Raw genomic sequence first — 10492 nt, forward strand, 5'->3', positions numbered from 1 at the left:
GTGCTCTGTCAAACTCTTCACGCAGTATCGCATCTCCCATTTCGTCTTCATCTACATCCTCTTCTATTTCCATAATATTGTCCTCAAGTACATCGCCCTTGTATAAGCCTTCTATATACTCCTTCCACCTTTGTGCCTTCCCTTCTTTGCTTAGAACTGGGCTGCCATCTGAGCTCTTGATATTCATACACGTGGTTCTCTTCTCTCCAAAGGTCTCTTTAATTTTCCTGTAGGCAGTATCTATCTTACCCCTAGTGAGATAAGCTTCTACATCCTTACATTTGTCCTCTAGCCATCCCTGTTTAGCCATTTTGCACTTCCTGTCAATCTCATTTTTGAGACGTCTGTATTCCTTTTTGCCTGCTTCATTTACTGCATTTTTATATTTTCTCCTTTCATCAATTAAATTCAATATTTCTTCTGTTACCCAAGGATTTCTAGCAGCCCTCGTCTCTGTACCTACTTTATCCTCTGCTGCCTTCACTACTACATCCCTCAGAGCTACCCATTCTTCTTCTACTGTATTTCTTTCCCCTATTCCTGTCAATTGTTCCCTTATGCTCTCCCTGAAACTCTGTACAACCTCTGGTTCTTTCAGTTTATCCAGGTCCCATCTCCTTAATTTCTCACATTTTTGCAGTTTCTTCAGTTTTAATCTACAGGTCATAACCAATAGATTGTGGTCAGAGTCCACATCTGCCCCTGGAAATGTCTTACAACTTAAAACCTGGTTCCTAAATCTCTGTCTTACCATTATATAATCTATCTGATACCTTTTAGTATCTCCAGGGTTCTTCCACGTATACAACCTTCTTTCATGATTCTTAAACCAAGTGTTAGCTATGATTAAGTTGTGCTCTGTGCAAAATTCTACTAGGCGGCTTCCTCTTTCATTTCTTAGCCCCAATCCATATTCACCTACTATGTTTCCTTCTCTCCCTTTTCCTACACTCGAATTCCAGTCACCCATTACTATTAAATTTTCGTCTCCCTTCACTATCTGAATAATTTCTTTTATTTCATCGTACATTTCTTCAATTTCTTCATCATCTGCAGAGCTAGTTGGCATATAAACTTGTACTACTGTAGTAGGTGTGGGCTTCGTATCTATCTTGGCCACAATAATGCGTTCACTATGCTGTTTGTAGTAGCTTACCCGCATTCCTATTTTCCTATTCATTATTAAACCTACTCCTGCATTACCCCTATTTGATTTTGTGTTTATAACCCTGTAGTCACCTGACCAGAAGTCTTGTTCCTCCTGCCACCGAACCTCACTAATTCCCACTATATCTAACTTTAACCTATCCATTTCCCTTTTTAAATTTTCTAACCTACCTGCCCGATTAAGGGATCTGACATTCCACACTCCGATCCGTAGAATGCCAGTTTTCTTTCTCCTGATAACGACATCCTCCTGAGTAGTCCCCGCCCGGTGATCCGAATGGGGGACTATTTTACCTCCGGAATATTTTACCCAAGAGGATGCCATCATCATTTAATCATACAGTAAAGCTGCATGTCCTCGGGAAAAATTACGGCTGTAGTTTCCCCTTGCTTTCAGCCGTTCGCAGTACCAGCACAGCAAGGCCGTTTTGGTTAATGTTGCAAGGCCAGATCAGTCAATCATCCAGACTGTTGCCCCTGCAACTACTGAAAAGGCTGCTGCCCCTCTTCAGGAACCACACGTTTGTCTGGCCTCTCAACAGATACCCCTCCGTTGTGGTTGCACCTACGGTACGGCCATCTGTATCGCTGAGGCACGCAAGTATCATGTAACTCTCATATAGTATTAGGTACTAATATTAATCCAATGCAACAATCCCACATCTAAAGAGTTTTAACGTCTCTTTAGTGCACATATCTAATATGTACATGGTATTTATGCTTCAACTGCTAACTATATAAAAATACCACAATTGATGGCTTGCACCTCCACTGACACCACTATCACCCCCACCAGGGGCAGAAGCATCAAGCATTGGCTGAAGAATGCGTCTCCGAGCATTTATAAACCAGTTGTTCACTTGGAGCAGTGTAAGGTTGGTTTGTGCAGCTATTTGACGCTTCTCATCTTCAGTGGGGTAGGGGTGAACTAAGTGCTGAAAAAGCCATGACCTCATGACACTTGTCGCATGCTTTGGCAAAACACCGCGTTTCTGTTTTTTCTTGCCCAGGTAGTCATCTTCATCATCCACTGAACCAGGGGTAGTAGGTGCGGGAGATAGCTGACCTGGAGAGGATGTGAGGCATCATGGTGTGGGGAGCGATATCCTACACCGGCCGTACACCTCTGGTGATCGTCGAGGGGACACTGAATAGTGCACGGTACATCCAAACCGTCATCGAACCTATCGTTGTACCATTCCTAGACCGGCAAGGGAACTTGCTGTTCCAACAGGACAATGCACGTCCGCATGTATCCCGTGCCACCCAACGTGCTCTAGAAGGTGTAAGTCAACTACCCTGGCCAGCAAGATCTCCGGATCTGTCCCCCATTGAGCATGTTTGGGACAGGATGAAGCGTCGTCTCACGCGGTCTGCACGTCCAGCACGAACGCTGGGCCAACTGAGGCGCCAGGTGGAAATGGCATGGCAAGCCGTTCCACAGGACTACATCCAGCATCTCTACGATCGTCTCCATGGGAGAATAGCAGCCTGCATTGCTGCGAAAGGTGGATATACACTGTACTAGTGCCGACATTGTGCATGCTCTGTTGCCTGTGTCTATGTGCCTGTGGTTCTGTCAGTGTGATCATGTGATGTATCTGACCCCAGGAATGTGTCAATAAAGTTTCCCCTTCCTGGGACAATGAATTCACGGTGTTCTTATTTCAATTTCCAGGTGTGTATTAGCATCGTCACGTCTAGGGACGATGTAGCAACTCACCTCACAACCAAGAATAAAGCTGAACAGTCACCAGTGGTCGTGTTTAATGAAGTATCTCAAAATTCGTGAAAAATAACGCGGAGTCACTAAGAAACCGATGGTTCCGCTGTCACGCGAACGTCGAGTGCGCTTTTATTAGGCAAAGGCTGGACTGGTACTGCCGTTCATCAAAAGATGGAAAAAGGCACACAGTGAAAGTTACTCAGCTAGTTAAATACTACCGTCGACTGAATTACGATTCACTCTAGGCAGAAGAAATATAGCTCACAGAAAAGAAGTTATTAGTACTAAATATAAATAGACAAAATATAACAGGGAGTTTTGAGGTCGATGCACTATTGTTCCGAGAGTTGAATATGAAGGAAGAAAATGAATATGCACCCACTGGCCCACTTTGTACGGAGAAACATACGTAGCTTTCATGGCAGTACGTCGAAAATTATCTACATGTCGACAGGACGTTAAGCCTTCAGTTGTTACTTCATTCTGAGTCGTACCACCTTCCTGTAATCCTGCTTTAGATTTTCCGTCGCTTCCCTACTAAACTTCAGACAAACAGCTCCGGCAGCAATTCTACGTTCTATAACTATCCTATCAGTTCGAGTTGGCGGTGTCGGTCGTTTGATAAACTTCACAATTCGTTCCTTCCATCTGAGTGAATAAATGAGTAATAATGCGTTGTGGTGTGAACTCAGTTTATGCGGAAGAAACATACCAATTCAGAATACGCAAGACTCAGCACGCACACTCTTGCTACATCAAAAAACTCAAGAATATAATCGTCGAATATATATGAAGGAAATTCTCAGTAGCTACGTGTCAACACCCTGTTTTCAAGGTTGGCTAATGTGTGATTAATAGTAGGGAAAAACACGAACAAGGCCTAAGGATGAAAAGTAATATCAATGTGTAGTAGCTTTCTTTTATGAGGAAGATATTAAAATACAGATGGTAGAACAAAATTTTTTGGGAAAATTTTTTAATGTGCTGAGTAAGGTACAATGAGGCAGCTGCTACCTCACTTCTCAGTCAGAGTATTTAAAACAGGAGCGCATTAGCCTTTTTTTGTGCTCCGATAGAAACACTTTTCCGCTGGTTCCGTTCTTTTCCCTGGTACAGCAGGGCATTTTACTCGTATGAAAAGAACTTTCTGACTCAGTAATATTTCGATAGTTTACTTGCGTGAAATTGAAACAACGCAAAAGTAGTTTTATTCATCAGACCGAACATTCGCATGTGCTTGAGAACAACAACAAGTGTTCCTAGAACCCTTCTGTTGATAACGCAAATACTTTACAGGATATTTCACCATGTTACGTCACTTTATAAACTACTTTTTCGCCTCACAACGGGTATTATATACGAATTATGTACATACAAGTGGTGTAACTTTGAACCAGTGTCTAGCAGAAACGGATAAAGATATCAGGAAAAATTTCAAGTTTGTTAGAGGGGAGTATCTTGGGTAGATATCGTAAAGGTTACACCCACTTGCTGAGCATAGGCATCTTGGAATCCGCGGCTCGGGTTTGGTTCCCGAAAACCATTTTTTTCGGTTTATCATGGTGTCTCGACAAGCCCCTTCAGGTGCAACGTAGACTATATGTAATACATAAAGAACCAGCCGACTTGCTACATTTGCCTAAGCTGAAGGAAGTGTGTAATATTCAAAGTTTGCCCCTGTACTGTTGGATATTATTAGTAAGACGACCCTTCTGTTGTGTATACAAAAGGCCCATAGCCACAGGGCTATCCAAACTACTTGACCCAACCTTTCTGTCACCAAGAGAACTAGAGGTATGAGCCCAGGAAAAACCCAGTTTTCATGTGCGGCGTTTGGGAACATGTCAACGGCCTCACATTAGTGGTTGGTTAGTTGGTTGATTTGGGATAGGGGACCAAACAGCGAGGTCATTGGTCCCATCAGACGAGGGATCGATGGGGAACGAAATCAGTCGTGCCCCCTCAAAGAACCATCCCAGCATTTGCCTGAAGCGATTTAGGGAAACCACTAAAAACATAAATCAGGATGGCTGGAGGCAGGTTTGAATCGTAGTCCTCCTGAATGCGAGTCCAGTGTGCTAACCCCTGCTCCACCTCACTCGGTGCCTCAATGGTAACACAAGCTCCCGTCAGATCACTGGAGCTGAGCGCTGTTGGACTTGTCTAGCGCATGGATGGGTGATCGTCCGGATCCGTTGACCTCTGTTGCTGACTGGGGTGCACTCAGCCCTTTTGAGCCCGATTGAGGAGCTAGTTGATTGGGGAGTAGCGGCTCCAGTCACGAAAATTTACAACGGCTGGGAGTGCGGTGTGCTGACCACAAGCATCCAGTGACGACCATCGTCTGAGGATGTAGCGATGGTCGGTCGGTACCTGTTGGGCATTCCGAGAACTGTTCTTGCAGAGTTTAGTTTGGTTTAGGATTATATTAGATAGCTTATGATGTTGCATGCTTAGCGATTTATAATCTACAACAGGTAAGATAGAAGATATCAAATGCAGTTAAGTATTGCAGTACTTCCACAAAGTTGCCAAGGTATTTTGTGAGCAGATACATTTTCCTGGTGAAATACGAGTTCTTCTTTGACAACGCAATCCTCTTTGTCACCTCTTTCTCCATGGAGTTTATCGAGACGACTTCCCTGGAACACATAATTTATTTTTTTAGAAGATAGCACATGAGAAAGAACCCATTATTATGTAAGAAACTAAGGCCGTTGTTAATTCTGCCATATGCAGTCTTCTTCAATTTGATAAACTCTTCAATACTTTCATACACTATGTGATCAATAGTATCCGGACACCTCGAAAAACACACGTTTTTCAAATTAGGTGCATTGTGCTGCCACCTACTGCCAGGTATTCCATAGCAGCGACCTCAGATTTCATTAGACATCGTGAGAGAGCAGAAGGTGGTACTCCGTGGAACTTACGGACTTCGAAAGTGGTCAGGTAATTAGGTATCACTTTTTTCATACGTCTGTAAGCCCCTAAATATCCCTAGGTTCACTGTTTCCGATGTGATAGTGAAATGGAAACGTGAAGGGACGCATTCCAAACTGCATCAGGATTCACTGCAAGTACTATGACAGTTAGGCGGGAGGTAAGAAAATTCGGATTTCATGGTCGAGCGGCTGCTCATAAACCACACATCACGGCGGTAAATGCCAAACAAGCCTCCCTTGGTGTAAGGAGCGTAAACATTGGACGATTCAACCGTGGAAAAACCTTGTATGGAGTGACGAATCACGGTACACAATGTGGCGATCCGATAGCAGTGTGCGGATATGGCTAATGCCAGGTGAACGTCATCTGCCAGCGTGTGTAATGCCGACAGTAAAATTCTGAAGCGGCACTGCTTTTCATGGAGGGGGCTTGCACCCGTTGTTGTTTTGCGTTGTACTCTCACAGCACAGGCCTACATTGATGTTCGAAGCACCTACTTGAATCCCACTGCTGAAGAGCAAATCGGAGATGGCGACTGCATCTTTCAAAAGGACCGAGCGCCTGTTCATCAGCCACGGCCTTTGGCGGAATGGTTACACGATAATAACATCCCTGTAATGGACTGGCCTGCACAAAGTGCTCACCTGAATTCTATAGAACACCATTGGGATGTTTTGGAACGATGACTTCGTGTTAGGTCTCACCAGCCGACGTCGATACCTCTCCTCAGTGCAGTACTCCGTGAAGAATGGGCTGTCATTCGCGAAGAAACCTTCCAGCACCTGTTTGAACATATGCCTGGGAGAGTGGAAGCCGTTATCAAGGCTAAGAGTGGGCCAGCACCCTATTGAATTGCAGCATTACCGATGGAGGGTGCCACGAACTTTGTAAGTCATTTTCAGCCAGGTGTCTGGATACTTTTGATCACATAGTGTATATTTGCCGTTTGTGAAGTGAGGTGATAGATCCATAAAGTAATAAAATTGACGCTGGCAATCAGTTAGGCCGTTCTGAAAACGGTTCTAATATATTTTAAAAATTACCAGGATTTGCTTATGATGAACAGTCAATAAATGCGGAATCCATTTTGTGCAATACCTTCTTATAGTTAGCTCTTCATCTAAAACGTATCCTATACTACCCTTCCTTCAGAAATATGTATGCGACCACTTATTTAATTCACCTTCAGTTGCCTATCATATAATACGATACTGTGTACTTCCTCAACGTTTCTGTCTGTGGTTGAAGCTTTGGGACGTCCTTTCCGTAGATAATCCACAAAATAGTACGGCCACGTTCTGGATCTGGCGGTCATTATTCCACCTCTGGAAAACGATTATCATACTCACCAATTCTGGGAAAATTTCCGTTCGCCACAAACTAGCGAAGATAAAAAGTTTTACCCGTTTTAACGAAACGCACACGAAGTTAGCAATTAAAATAAGCCACATAAATTTGGTTACGTTGTCATGCTTATCGTAACATAATTTCCGTGTTAACTTAGTTTGAGCGTTAAAACTGTTGTTCTCCGACGATATACAGCCGAAGTTTGCGAAACGGTCATCGGGGTATCGTGGTGTGGTTAGTGGGAAGCGGCGCGCCGGCTTCTGACAGCGGCGTGTGGCCGGCGGCGGCGGCGCACAGAGCGCTTAGTGTGCGTGCGTTTGCAACATTCACAGAGCGCTTCTCACCAGTTCGCACATGTCGGCTAACGCGCCGCCGCCACCACTCCAGGCCCGAGCCAGCCACGGCCATAGGTAGCTGAACCCGCCTACCTACACTGCACTTCTGCCTTCCAACACAAGCACTTGAAGTGCAAAACGTTTCAGGAAACTAGCTTAAATGTTTTACCAGTGCACTGATGACTTACATAGAATTAAGTACACTAAAAATGATCACTTTTTTATACACACTTATTTTCCGGAACTTAACGTTTCACTTGTCTGCATAGCATTTTGTTGTTTTATGTTTTTCCCTCGTACCGTATTAGAGTAGGTGTGTAAGTGTGCTGACCAACCAGTACCGCCGGCCGTAGTGGCCGAGCGGTTCTAGGCGCTTCAGTCCGGAACCGCGCTGCTGCTACGGTCGTAGGTTCGAATCCTGCCTCGGTCATGGATGTGTGTGATGTCCTTAGGTTAGTTAGGTTTAAGTAGTTCTACGTTCTAGGGGACTGATGACATCAGCTGGTAAGTCCCATAGTGCTCAGACCCATCTGAACTTTTTTTTTTTTTTTTTTGCCAACTCGTACCATTGTAACAGGTTTGGTGTTGTGCTGATCAGTGGTCGTCTCGCATCTTACAGTTTATCATGGAGGCATAGGAGTAGTTGTTATGATGAAAAGACCACTGTCGACAAAACAGCTACTGAATTTAATAAGTGTCTTGAGAACACAATGTCTTATTATTTGGGAAGTATTATCAGCGGCCTTTAATACATGTTTCCTTTTACACATACAATGAACTTATTATGTGGTAGATATGGAAATGCTGTGTGGCTAGGGCCTCCCGTCGGGTAGACCGTTGGCCTCGTGCAAGACTTTCGAGTTGACGCCACTTCGGCGACTTGCGTGTCGATGGGGATCAAATGATGATGACAAGGACAACACAACACCCAGTCCCTGAGCGGCGAAAATCTCCGACCCAGCCGGGAATCGAACCCGGGTCGTTAGGTATGACATTCCGTCGCGCTGACCACTCAGCTACCAGGGGCGGACATGTGGTAGATACAATATGCTGCTATATTTCATTTTGTCACGCTATTCTCTTGTCCTTAGGTTAGAAACAACCTTTGTAGCAGAAATGTCGTAATGTGAACTTAACGTTCGGTGATACGATTTCCAGTGCAGTTAACTCGTGTGTCTGTTCATGGAGGAACATTCTGTGGTTTTCTGTGGATTCTATTGTCACCATAAAAGGTAGCTCGTGAGATCTATGAAACTGCTTTAGCTGATAAGGTCATACAATGGTGTGTACGCTGTTTGCAACAGAGTAGTGCATCAAATATGATAAGGCTCCCTCTGGCACGGGTGAAAACGAGCGAGAGTTATCTGAGACCGAGGAGAAGTAAAATTTACCAAATTTTAGTAATAATTATTCAGAACCAATAGATTCCATTGCCCGATAGAAACCTCCTCGGGTTCTCCACTGAGTTTGCGGATTGCCCGATAGAGACCTCCTCGGGTTCTCCACTAAATTTGCAAATGAGCTGGGTTCACTATTAAGGACTGTGTGCAATTGATTTCTTAAACAATAACATACAATATTACCGACGGAATATCAGCAGATAGGTTCGTTTTTGCTAAGCGAACATGTAACTCCGGTACACTCAAACGTGTAAAAGCACAGAAGACATTAAAAGTTAGGAAAATTAACCACGGCTATAGAACAACACTGCCGAATTATAATAATGTAATAATTTTCGTAACTTGTAATATGCTGTCTTCGTCCATAGGTGTAACAAGTCTTTACCCATTAGCTACAATCTCTTTGACCATAATTTCTATATTTGAATGTAAACACGTTCATTAGTTCATATTTGTAATAGCCTTCACCAGCCACAGACTAACGGAATTACAGAACCAGCGAGAAGGGAGCTCTAGCAATTGTTTGGGGTCTGAAAACATTTATCTGTTGTGTGTTGTGTTTGTAGACATCATATAGTAATTATTATGTACCGTAAGACATTAATATATGTGAAGATACGCTGACTACTATATGGTTGATTTATTCCATGGTCATTGTTTTTACAACAGTTTGATACTGCAATAAGGCGAACGGAATTTAGCACCCTACCCACTTTCCTGAATGCCTTGGACACTAAACAATAAGAAAATTTACTGAACTCAAAAAGAAGACTGATGACCATAGATGTTAAGTCTCTTAGCGCTGAGAGCCATTTGAACCAAAACATCATTAACGATAACATGTTTATTAGGCAGTAATGAAAGATTAACTTCCAAACTGGCGCGCCATGCCCGGACCTGCTGAGTAGCGCCTCGTCAGTGGCGGAAGGCCGGCTTGTACTCGTCTTACAGTATTGCCAGCACAGCGCAGTGTCGGCTGGCAGCTGTTACTTCACGGCCGGCTGTCGACCGTGGAAGCTGGTGGCCTTCAGCTCTGCCTGTCGATCTTCACACTGCTCTCGTGGACATCGAAAATTTGCACTCAGGAGTCTCGACCCAAGTCCACATGAAGAGTTCACTGGCTCGTAGGGTTCCGCTCTCAGTTCCTGTTTAGGATATAGGAGCCAGAATCATCAGTGTCTGCCACGGGAACGTGATGAGCAGCAGCGGTGCGCACCTACTAGAAGGCGGACGACAGACAACATCCATGTGATGCAGGTCAAGCGTCCAGAAAACCTGCAGGGCGATGGTAGCCCATCAGTGTGGCCTCAGAAGTTGGCAGTGCAGCTGACAACAGTAGCGTCCTTCCAGTCACACTTACCATACCATAGACGAACAGAAACAACTAGATATGGCGAGGGTGAACCTACATAGCCTTCCGTCTCTCTGGATTGCTGCCACAAATACAAGGGCTATGCACTGGGCAGTAAGCAATCAGCACTCATCAATCCAACATTTATTAAAAAGGGTGGGCTATTTATGTTAGCACCTCCATGCACTCTGTGGAATTGACGACAACTAAGATATCATAT

This window comes from Schistocerca gregaria, chromosome X (genome assembly GCF_023897955.1).
Source record: "Schistocerca gregaria isolate iqSchGreg1 chromosome X, iqSchGreg1.2, whole genome shotgun sequence".
Classification (NCBI taxonomy): Eukaryota; Metazoa; Arthropoda; class Insecta; order Orthoptera; family Acrididae; genus Schistocerca; species Schistocerca gregaria.